Raw genomic sequence first — 12800 nt, 5'->3', positions numbered from 1 at the left:
ATGCCACAAATCATGACACATAAGCCACTTTTACACAGAGATCCTAGAAAAAAGGTGAGATAGTGATCCTACCTTTTTTACACCAATGACCTATTTCCACAGCCAAGCCAAAGAAGTACCAGAGTTAGGACAGGCTGGACTTTTACACAGCGGACCTGCGTTCTGGAATCAAAGGGGCAGTGAGACAGCGCAGCGCATAGTGTGACGCATAGCTTGCACGTCGGTCAGTCTTTCACCATTCCACAAATGTTAGCATGGATAGAGTCCTCCCCCAAAGTGACAGCAGCTCGTGGATCTTGGCGTCTCCCAAGTTTGACATCTTTCTAGTTGCGTTGACATGTTTGTTTACTGTACACGGCCCACCATTTTTAAACCCCCCTGGCGCGGGGTTGCATATGCAATACGTCATCAAAACTATGCCTTGGTTGCGTAACAAAAGGTGTTCCTTTTACATGCGGCTCTGGAATCATGATTCCACCTTTGTCATGGTTCTATTATTAGCTCCAGAGGCATTACAGAGCCATGACAGATGTGCGACCAAATGAGCCACCATTTCATTTACACAGACGTTGTTCTGGAATAAAGGCGAAATATTCCCAAAACAGAATTGTGCTGTGTTAAAGGGTCATCCACAAAAACAGAATTTTAGAAACATCAGACCTGACAGAGCAGTTTGTCCAGCAGATGGTGACAAACAGTAGAAAGGAAACATTTATGCCATATGATAGTGTTTAATTATGATGTGAGCTCCTATTTCAATAATATAAACTGGTTTTTGTGGGTTTATTGGATGCATTTCTATTTGAAGTTTATGCTTGTTTTCCTTCTTTCATTTATAAAAGTTAATTGGGTTACTTTCACTTTCAGTTATGGCTTGGTCTGAGCGGCAGGGCCGTGCAGAGAGCTATAAAGGGGCAGGGGCTCAAACTTCCAAAAGGGCACATGAAAACGAATAACCACCAATTACATATGATTTGAAATGTTTAATAAATTACACAAAGTATACATTTTTACATTAGTTTGGCAGACAGCTACAATAACAATATGTAATAACTTACGAAGTCGAATAAAGTGATAAAAATTAGGTTTGAAATTCTTTCTTGTTGTAGCCTCCTTGCAGGCCAGGTGAAGATCACTCTGAAAAGGATGGTCTCACTAGTCTTGAATAATCCCCATCCCAAATGTGGCAAGTTCTGAAACTGCAGACATTTACAGGAAGATAATTAATGTGTGTGAATGGTGTGCCTAATGCCCATGAATAGTATGTAATGTTCTTCCTTATATTGTGCTTACCTGTAGTACTTTTTTTCACCCAGTTGGTAAGGGATCCGCTACTTTTAGCAGCTTCAAGTAGCTCCTTTCTTTTTTGTTTATTGTAAGTAAGTAAGTAAGTAAGTAAGTAAATTTTATTTATAGAGCACTTTTCACAGACAGAGTCACAAAGTGCTTTATCAATTCAAATCAGAATCAAATTAAGTTTACAGAGACCCAACAGAATCCTTCAGGAGCAAACACTTGTGATTGGTGACAGTGGCGAGGAAAAACTTCCCTTTAACGGGCAGAAACCTCGAGCAGACCCAGACTCCTGAAGGATGGCTGTCTGCCTTGACCAGTTGGGGTTAAAGAGAGAGAGAGAGAGTAAAGGAGGAGAAAAGAGAGAGCGATAGAGATATAGAGAGACTGGGGGGGGATGACACATGGAGTACGTTATGATGAATAGAGTGTAATCAGTTTGTGGTGGCCCTGGGTCAGGTGGGAGACTAAAAAGCCTTTTTGAACAGGAGGGTTTTGAGGTGTTTCTTAAAGCTCTCTACAGAGTCCATGGTGTGTGTACGTGTAGAGGCAGGTCATTCCATAGATGTGGTGCCACAGCTTTAAAAGACCTGTCACCGCGTGTGCTAAAACAGGTGCGTGGAACCATCAGCAGGTGCTGTCCTGAAGACCTCAAGCTACGAGTCGAGCTGTAGGGCTGGATCAGGGAAGCAATGTATGCAGGGGCCTGGCCATGTAGAGCCCGGAAAGTTAGCACAAGAATTTTGAAATGCAGACGATATAGAACAGGGAGCCAGTGGAGAGATTTAAGGATGGGAGTGATGTGGGTGATGTGATCCTGTTTGTGCAGGTCAGAAGCCTGGCAGCAGAGTTCTGGACAAACTGTAGACGGGCCAGCTCCTTCTTGTTTAAGCATGTAAACAGGCTGTTGCAGTAGTCTAAGCAAGAAGACACAAAAGCGTGAACGATCATCTCGAGCTCATTTATGGACACCATAGATCTGAGTTTGGAGATGTTGCGTAGTTGGAAGAAACAGTTTTTGACTAGGTGTTTGGAGTAGAATTCTAAAGACATGTCCTGGTCAAAGATGACACCCAGATTCCCCAGTTTGGTCTTTACCGAGGAACTCAGGTCTCCAAGGTGATGTTTGATCCCTGGGATTGCACTATCCGGGGCAATGATGAGGGTCTCTGTTTTGCTGGAGTTCAGCTGGAGGCTGTTATCATTTAGCCAATGTGTCTTTGTTTGCAAGGCATCTTCAAACTAAATAACAAAAATATAAAATATATAAGAAATATAACAAATACACCCACATACACACCATGCATGTCAAGTTATTTTATTATTCATGAGGGAATGTAAGGGGTGAGTGAGCGGCTGGTGGTGGGCAGATGTGGCTACAACAGTAGTTTGCCACCAGTGTGTATGGGATGAATACAAAATCCAATGAAAAGTGTCACTGAGTTTCCAAAAAAGATATATAATACTAATGCTACATCTTCATCATCACCATCATCCTTATTATTACTATATTTATTATTATCATTCAGTATTATTGTAGCGACCAAGCCCAAACTGAAAGCCACCGAGGGGCAGCGTAGACGGGAAACATTCTTGACGCGCTAACCGGACTTCTGCATTCGTGAAATAAAAACCTTCCAAACGACTTCTTCTTTGCATTATTTATTGCTCATCCTTTCTTCAACGTGCTCATGCAGAGTTATTGTCATCAAAATCCAAAAGTCCCACAAATACACAACACATCACCCGGCGTGGCACTGAGTGCTGGCGTGCGGTCAAAAAACTATTGGTGCTCTCCCGTCTAGCAACACCTGACCTCAGAAGAAACGTTCCTACCTAAATAGGCATGTGTTCAAAGGTGACACCTGGTGGAAAACATGGCATCCCACACATTTTCTTCAGTTGGCCCTTACAATTATCATTATTAGGCCCGAGCCGAGTAAAGCCGGCGCAGGACCTATTGAGTCTACAGTGGGCGCATGGGGACAAAATCGCCAGTGACGCGGTCGCCTTTTGCCACTGTCGCCACTCTCACACATATTCACATTCACGGCACTGAGACCTTTCCAAAGATGTATATGACATGTGCACAAATCGCATATTTACACCTGCTCAGAATGAATGGGAGTCAATGGGCCACGCCCACTCGGGGTCAGTCACGTGTGTGTAAGTGCACGACACGTGACATCTGACCCCACAGACATGTGGGGGAGCTCAAGAGCTTTCAAATAAGGCCAAATATGTGGTTGCCATGGAAACGGCTATATTGTTCTTGTTGCTCAGATTATTATTATTTTTATTTTTAGGCCCGAGCCGAGTAAAGCCAGCGCAGGGCCTATTGAGTCTCCAGTGGGCACATGGGGACGAAATCGCCAGTGACGCGGTCGCCTTTCGCCACTGTCGCCACTCTCACACATATTAACATTCACGGCAGTGAGACCTTTCCGACGATGTACACGACATGTGCACAAATCGCATATTTACACCTGCTCAGAATGAATGGGAGTCAATGGGCCACGCCCACTCGGGGTCAGTCACATGGGTGTAAGTGCACGACACGTGACATCTGACCCCACAGACATGTGGGGGACCTCGAGAGCTTTCAAATAAGGCCAAATATGTAGTTGCCATGGAAACGGCTATATTGTTCTTGCTCAGATTATTATTATAATTTTTTTTATTTTATTAGGCCCGAGCTGAGTAAAGCCGGCGCAGGGCCTATTGAGTCTGCAGTGGGCACATGGGGACGAAATCGCCAGTGACGCGGTCGCCTTTCACCACTGTCGCCACTCTCACACATATTCACATTCATGGCACTGAGACCTTTCCGAAGATGTACATGACATGTGCACAAATCGCATATTTACACCTGCTCACAATGAATGGGAGTCAATGGGACACGCCAAGTCGGGGTCAGTCACGTGGATGAAAGTGCACGACACGTGACATCTGACCCCACAGACATGAGGGGGACCTCGAGAGCTTTCACATAAGGCCAAATACGTGGTTACCATGGAAACGGCTATATTGTTCTTGCTCAGATTATTATTATTAGGCCCGAGCCGAGTAAAGCCGGTGCAGGGCCTATTGAGTCTGCAGTGGGTGCATGGGGACGAAATTGCCAGTGACGCGGCCGTCTTTCGCCACTGTCGCCACTCTCACACACATTCATATTCACGGCACTGAGACCTTTCCGAAGATGTACATGACATGTGCACAAATCGCATATTTACACCTGCTCAGAATGAATGGGAGTCAATGGGACACGCCCAGTCGGGGTCAGTCACGTGGGTGTAAGTGCACGACATGTGACATCTAACCCCACAGACATGTGGGGGAGCTCGAGAACTTTCAAATAAGGCCAAATACGTGGTTGCTACAAAAACGGGTATATTGTTCTTGCTCAGAATATTATTAGGCCCGAGCCCAGACATACATGTCGGCGACGGCCTATTAAAATCGTATGGTTCCGTTTTTATTAGGCCCGAGCCCAGACATACACATGTCGGCGAGGGCCTATTAAAACTGCATGGTTCCGTTATTATTAGGCCCGAGCCCAGACATACATGTCGGCGAGGGCCTATTAAAATCGTATGGTTCCGTTATAAGGCCTGAGCCCAGACATACATGTCGGCGAGGGCCTATTAAAACCGCATGGTTCCGTTATTAGGCCCGAGCCCAGACATAATTGTCGGCGAGGGCCTATTAAAATCGCATGGTTCCGTTATTAGGCCCGAGCCCAGACATACATATGTCGGCGAGGGCCTATTAAAATCGCATGGTTCCGTTATTTTTATTATTAGGGGGCAAAGCCCGCGGGGACTGGGGGACGCGTATGCCAGCATACGCGTTCCACAGTTCCAGCGGTGCTGTGGAACCCTATTGTTTTTGTACGGATTTTTATTCTTCATCATCAATATTATTAGGGGGCCAAGCCCGCGGGGACTGGGGGACACGTATGCCAGCATACGCGTTCCACAGTTCCAGCGGTGCTGTGGAACCCTATTGTTTTTGTACGGATTTTTATTAGGGGCCAAGCCCGCGGGGACTGGGGGACGCGTATGCCAGCATACACGTTCCACAGTTCCAGCGGTGCTGTGGAACCCTATTGTTTTTGTACGGATTTTTATTCTTCATCATCAATATTATTATTATTAGGGGGCCAAGCCCGCGGGGACTGGGGGACGCGTATGCCAGCATACGCGTTCCACAGTTCCCGCGGTGCTGTGGAACCCTATTGTTTTTGTACGGATTTTTATTCATCAATATTATAAGGGGGCCAAGCCCGCGGGGACTGGGGGACGCGTATGCCAGCATACGCGTTCCACAGTTCCAGCGGTGCTGTGGAACCCTATTGTTTTTGTACGGATTTTTATTCATCAATATTATTATTAGGGGGCCAAGCCCGCGGGGACTGGGGGACGCGTATGCCAGCATACGCGTTCCACAGTTCCAGCGGTGCTGTGGAACCCTATTGTTTTTGTACGGATTTTTATTCTTCAATATTATTATTATTAGGGGGCCAAGCCCGCGGGGACTGGGGGATGCGTATGCCAGCATACGCGTTCCACAGTTCCAGCGGTGCTGTGGAACCCTATTGTTTTTGTACGGATTTTTATTATTATTAGGGGGACAAGCCCGCGGGGACTGGGGGACGCGTATGCCAGCATACGCGTTCCACAGTTCCAGCGGTGCTGTGGAACCCTATTGTTTTTGTACAGATTTTTATTCATCATCAATATTATTAGGGGGCCAAGCCCGCGGGGACTGGGGGACGCGTATGCCAGCATACGCGTTCCACAGTTCCAGCGGTGCTGTGGAACCCTATTGTTTTTGTACGGATTTTTTATTATTATTAGGGGGCCAAGCCCGCGGGGACTGGGGGACGCGTATGCCAGCATACGCGTTCCACAGTTCCAGCGGTGCTGTGGAACCCTATTGTTTTTATACGGATTTTTATTCATCAATATTATTATTAGGGGGCCAAGCCCGCGGGGACTGGGGGACGCGTATGCCAGCATACGCGTTCCACAGTTCCAGCGGTGCTGTGGAACCCTATTGTTTTTGTACGGATTTTTATTCATCAATATTATTATTTTTATTCTTCCGTAGATAAAACTGTTACTGCAGCCTAAACCGTACATGGTATGGTGGTGCAATTTGGAGGGTTGGTCCAGACCCCGGCAGGGACCTCAGACGCAAAAATGCGCATACATTCACCAGTAGGGGGCGCTATAATCAAAGATAACGCGTTTTGGTCTATAACTCCCACACCGTATGTCACACATTCAAAAACCATATGTCCTCAGATTCCCTGAATAGTACTGAAACACGTGAGCTAGGCCACGCCCATTTCCGCCATGACTTTTTTCCCCTTAAAATCGCGAAAACTGGAAAACCTACTTTTTCGAACTCCGACTTGGTACTTTGTCCGATCTGCGTCAATTTTGGCACATACACTCTTCTTATGGACCTGATCCAGAATTATTACAAGAATTTTTTTTGGTTGAAAAATACGCAAATAATTAATAAACAAATTTCTGTAGCTAGCTAAAAAAATGCTAACTCTTACATATCTCGGTCCAAGTAAAAGCTATCAACACCAGATCTTAGATCCTTGGTTCCCATGTGACTCTGAGGGTATAAGCTTAATTTGGTGAATGTTGGCCACTAGGGGGCGCTGCAAATATAAAAAATTTATATCTCCTAAACGGCTTGACCGATTTCTACAAAATTTGGTGGGTATGATGGAGGGCCCATCCTGAGGCCATATCTTAAAGGTGGGTGTGTCTGAACAATGTGGGCGTGGCTTATTTCAACTTAAACAACAAACATTTCCTACAGCTGAACTATTCTGCTGAGGGCTGTGAAATTTCTATGGACCCTATAGAATAGGACACAGATCTACCAGAGCAAAAACTGTGGATGTGCTCCACTAGGTGGCGCTATAACGGACAAATACGCGTTTTTGCCTCTAACTTCCACATTTTGAATGACACGTTCATAAACTTTACATCTTTGTATTCCTTGGATAGAGATGAGTCTTTTGACATAGGCCACGCCCACTTCCACTGCACATTTTTCTTTCTAAGTTGCTAGATATTGAAAACATACTTTTTCGAACTCCTACTAGGGTTTAAGCCCCATTGGCTTCAAACTTTGCACAGACAATCTTCAGAGGCTTCTGATCTAAAGTTATCACAATCAGCTTGCTGCTGTAAAAAATGTGCTAGTTATAAACGAACAAATTTTTTGCTAGCTAAAAAACACATATTGTTGCATATCTTTCTAAAAAAAATGCTATCCACATCAAACTTTAGTTACTTGTTTTAAAGATCAACCAGAGGCTCTGTGCCAAATTTGGTACAAATCGGAAAATAGGGGGCGCTATAAACAGAGAAATATCAAGTCACAAAAAAGTTGGTCCGATTCATACAAAATTTGGTGAGTATGATGTGGGGTCACTCCTGAGACCAGCTGTAAAGTTTGGTAATGATTGGTCAACGTGGGTGTAATTTATTACAACAAATCCCAGTCCCACACATTCCTCCTTTTGCATTCCTAATGCATTGGTCCCATTCCAGTGAATGCAGGGAATCCGGCTCCAACTGTTCCTGCAGCCTAAAGCGTACATGGTAGAGCGCTGACATTTGGAGGGTTGGTCCAGACCCCTGCACGGAACTGAGACGCAAACAATTATATATGTCCACCAACAGGGGGCAATAGAACCAAAGACAATGCATTTTGGTCTATAACTCCCACACTGTATGTCACATATTAAAAAACCTCATATCCTCAGATTTCCTGAATAGGGTTGAATCATGTAGGTGTGGTTAGGCAGATTTGGGGGATGACTTTTTGTCCGGCAAAACTGCGAAAACTGGAAAACCTACTTTTTAAACTCCTATTTGGGATTTTATCTGATCTGTGTGAATCTTGGCATTTACGCTCTTCTCATAGACATGATACTAAGTTATCAAAAGAATTTCATTCAGTTGAAACATGCCACAATTATAAATGAATACATTTCTTTAGGTAGCTAAAAAAATGTTAACTATTATATATCTCGGTCAAAATAAATGCTATCAACACCAGATCTTAGATCTTTGGTTCTCATCTGTCTTTGAGGGTATGAGCAGAATTTTGTGAATGTTGGCCTCTAGTGAGTGCTGCAAACATGAGAAATTTATATTTCTTAAACGGCTAAACCGGTTTTCTAATGAATTATGTAAGTATGATGTGGGGTGACTCCTGAGACCAGTAGATACTTGGTTGACATGTCACTGTGAGGGTATGAGCTGAATTTGATGAATGTTAGCCTCTAATGGGCGCTGCAAATATGTGATTTTTTTTTTCTCTTAAACTCCTTTACAGATTTCTATGTAATTTGGTGAGTATGATGTGGGGTCACTCCTGAGACTAGCTGTAAAGTTTAGTAATGATTGGTCAACGTGAGTGTAATCTATTCCAACTAATCCCAGTCCCACACATTCCTCCTTCCACTCTACTGGTGCATTTGTCCCATTCCAGTGAATACAGCGGCTCAGACGGTGGAATACTAACTCCAACTGTAAACCCTTATGAACGGGGCCCAGCCTCCACCAGCTCAGCCCCAGACCCACGTCCTTCGGGGACGACTTCCGTGGGCTCTGTGGGGCCTGGGGTCCGAATGGGCCGGGAGGCTTGGCCCCCGTTCATAACTGCTCGCAGTTCTAGTTATTATTATTATTATTAGGGGGCCAAGCCCGCGGGGACTGGGGGACGCATATGCCAGCATACGCGTTCCACAGTTCCAGCGGTGCTGTGGAACCCTATTGTTTTTGTACGGATTTTTATTCTTCTTCAATATTATTATTATTATTCTTCTTTTTATTTTTCCGCCGATAAAACTGTTACTGCAGCCAAAACCGTACATGGTACGGCGGTGCAGTTTGGAGGGTTGGTCCAGACCCCTGCAGGGACCTCAGACGCAAAAATGCACATATATACACCAGTAGGGGGCGCTATAATCAAAGAAAACGCGTTTTGGTCTATAACTCCCACACCGTATGTTGCACATTCAAAAACCTTATATCCTCGGATTCCCTGAATAGTACTGAATCACGTGAGCAAGGCCACGCCCATTACCGCCATGACTTTTTTCCCCTTAAAATCTCGAAAATTGGAAAACCTACTTTTTCGAACTCCGACTTGGGACTTTGTCCGATCTGCGTGAATTTTGGCACATACACTCTTCTCATGGACCTGATCCAAAGATATTACAATAATTTTGTTTGGTTGAAAAATACGCAAATAATTAACGAACAAATTTCTTTAGCTAGCTAAAAAAATGCTAACTCTTACATATCTCAATCAAAGTAAATGCTATCAACACCAGATCTTAGATTCTTGGTTGTCATCTGACTGTGAGGGTATGAGCCGAATTTGGTGAATGTTGGCCACTAGGGGGCGCTGAAAATATGGAAAATTTATATCTCCTAAACGGCAACACCGATTACTATAAAATTTGGTGGGTATGATGAAGGGCCCCTCCTGAGGCCATATCTGGAAGGTCAGCATGGCTGAAAAATGTGGGCATGGCTTATTACAAGTTAAACAACAAACATTTCCTACAGCTGAACTGTTCTGCTGAGGGCTGTGAAATTTCTATGGACCCTATAGAATAGGACACAGATCTACCAGGGCAAAAACTGTGGATGTACTCCACTAGGTGGCGCTATAACGGAAAAATACGCGTTTTTGCCTATAACTTCCACATTTTGAATGACACATTCATAAACTTTACATCTTTGTATTCCTTGGATAGAGATGAGTCGTTTGACATAGGCCACGCCCACTTCCACTGCATATTTTTCTTTCTAAGTTGCTAGATATCGAAAACATACTTTTTCGAACTCCTACTAGGGTTTAAGCCCCATTGGCTTCAAACTTTGCACAGACAATCTTCAGAGGCTTCTGATCTAAAGTTATCACAATCAGTTTGCTGCTGTAAAAAATGTGCTAATTATAAACGAACAAATTTTTTTGCTAGCTAAAAAAAACATATTGTCGCATATCTTTGTCAAAGTACATGCTATCAACATCAAACTTAAAATATTATTTTTAGAGGTCAACCAGATGCTCTGTACAAAATTTGGTGCAAATCGGACAATAGGGGGCACTGTAAAAAGAGAAAAACCAAGTCAAAAAAAAAGTTGGTCCGATTCACAAAAAATTTGGTGAGCATGATGGGGGTTCAATCCTGAGACCAGCTGTAAAGTTTGGTAATGATTGGTCAACGTGGGTGTAATTTATTACAACAAATCCCAGTCCCACACATTCCTCCTTTTGCATTCCTCATGCATTGGTCCCATTCCAGTGAATGCAGGGAATCCGGCTCCAACTGTTCCTGCAGCCTTAAGCGTACATGGTAGAGCGCTGACATTTGGAGGGTTGGTCCAGACCCCTGCACGGAACTGAGACGCAAACAATTATATATGTCCACCAGCAGGGGGCCATAGAACCAAGGCATATGCATTTTGGTCTATAACTCCCACACTGTATGTCGCACATTAAAAAACCTCATATCCTCAGATTTCCTGAATAGGGTTGAATCATGTAGGCGTGGGTTAGGCAGATTTGTGGGATGACTTTTTTTCCGGCAAAACTGCGAAAACTGGAAAACCTATTTTTTAAACTCCTACTTGGGATTTTATCTAATCTGTGTGAATCTCGGCATTTACGCTCTTGTCATAGACATGTTACGAAGTTATCAAAAGAATTTCGTTCAGTCGAAACATGCGACAATTATAAATGAATACATTTCTTTAGCTAAGCTAAAAAAAATGTTTACTATTACATATCTCGGTCAAAATAAATGCTATCAACACCAGATCTTAGATCTTTGGTTCTCATCTGTCTTTGAGGGTATGAGCCGAATTTTGTGAATGTTGGCCTGTAGTGAGTGCTGCAAACATGAGAAATTTATATTTCTTAAACGGCTAAACCGGTTTTCTAATGAATTATGTAAGTATGATGTGGGGTGACTCCTGAGACCAGTAGATACTTGGTTGACATGTCACTGTGAGGGTATGAGCTGAATTTGATGAATGTTAGCCTCTAATGGACGCTTCAAATATGTGATTTTTTTTTTATCTCTGAAACTCCTTTACAGATTTCTATGTAATTTGGTGAGTATGATGTAGGGTCACTCCTGAGACCAGCTGTTAAGTTTATTTAATGATTGGTCAACGTGAGTGTAATCTATTCCAACTAATCCCAGTCCCACACATTCCTCCTTCCACTCTACTGGTGCATTTGTCCCATTCCAGTGAATACAGCGGCTCAGACGGTGGAATACTAACACCAACTGTAAACCCTTATGAACGGGGCCCAGCCTCCACCAGCTCGGCCCCAGACCCGCGTCCTTCGGGGACGACTTCCGTGGGCTCTGTGGGGCCTAGGGTCCGAGTGGGCGGGGAGGCTTGGCCCCCGTTCATAACTGCTCGCAGTTCTAGTTATTATTATTCTTCATCATCAATATTATTATTCTTTTTATTTTTCCGTTTATAAAACTGTTACTGCAGCCTAAACCATACATGGTACGGCAATGCAATTTGGAGGGTTGGTCCAGACCCCTGCAGGGACCTCAGACGCAAAAATGCACATATATTCACTAGTAGGGGGCGCTATAATCAACGATAACGCGTTTTGGTCTATAACTCCCACACCGTATGTCGCACATTCAAAAACCTTATATCCTCGGATTCCCTGAATAGTAATAAATCACGTGAGCTAGGCCACGCCCATTTCCGCCAGACTGTTTTCCCCGTAAAATCGCGAAAACTGGAAAACCTTCTTTTTCGAACTCCGACTTGGGACTTTGTCCGATCTGCGTGAATTTTGGCACATACACTCTTCTCATGGACCTGATTCAAAGTTATTACAATGATTTTGTTTGGTTGAAAAATACGCAAATAATTAACGAACAAATTTCTGTAGCTAGCTAAAAAAATGCTAACTCTTACATATCTCGGTCCAAGTAAAAGCTATCAACACCAGATCTTAGATCCTTGGTTCTCATGTGACTCTGAGGGTATAAGCTGAATTTGGTGAATGTTGGCCACTAGGGGGCGCTGCAAATATAAAAAATTTATATCTCCTAAACGGCTTGACCGATTTCTACAAAATTTGGTGGGTATGATGGAGGTCCCGTCCTGAGGCCATATCTTGAAGGTGGGTGTTTCTGAACAATGTGGGCGTGGCTTATTTCAAGTTAAACAACAAACATTTCCTACAGCTGAACTGTTCTGCTGAGGGCTGTGAAATTTCTATGGACCCTATAGAATAGGACACAGATCTACCAGAGCAAAAACTGTGGATGTGCTCCACTAGGTGGCACTATAACGGACAAATACGCGTTTTTGCCTATAACTTCCACATTTTGAATGACACATTCATAAACTTTACATCTTTGTATTCCTTGGATGGAGATGAGTCGTTTGACATAGGCCACGCCCACTTCCACT

At 43.9% G+C, this 12800-nt stretch overlaps 1 protein-coding gene across 1 annotated transcript in view; it reads right to left on the bottom strand.

Moving 5' to 3' along the window:
- Positions 1 to 724: 724 nt before the first annotated feature.
- The window catches only part of LOC115430552 (acylphosphatase-2-like), a 30606-nt gene continuing 18530 nt past the window's right edge, over positions 725 to 12800 (bottom strand). The window contains exon 5 of the mRNA XM_030150746.1: positions 725 to 879. The gene's annotated coding sequence lies outside the window, so the exon portion shown is untranslated. The remainder of the gene's footprint in view (positions 880 to 12800) is intronic.

Source organism: Sphaeramia orbicularis, chromosome 1 (assembly GCF_902148855.1).
Source record: "Sphaeramia orbicularis chromosome 1, fSphaOr1.1, whole genome shotgun sequence".
Lineage (NCBI taxonomy): Eukaryota > Metazoa > Chordata > Actinopteri > Kurtiformes > Apogonidae > Sphaeramia > Sphaeramia orbicularis.
Note: the sequence above shows the minus strand (reverse complement) of the source record. Positions and strands in the feature narration are given on the sequence as shown.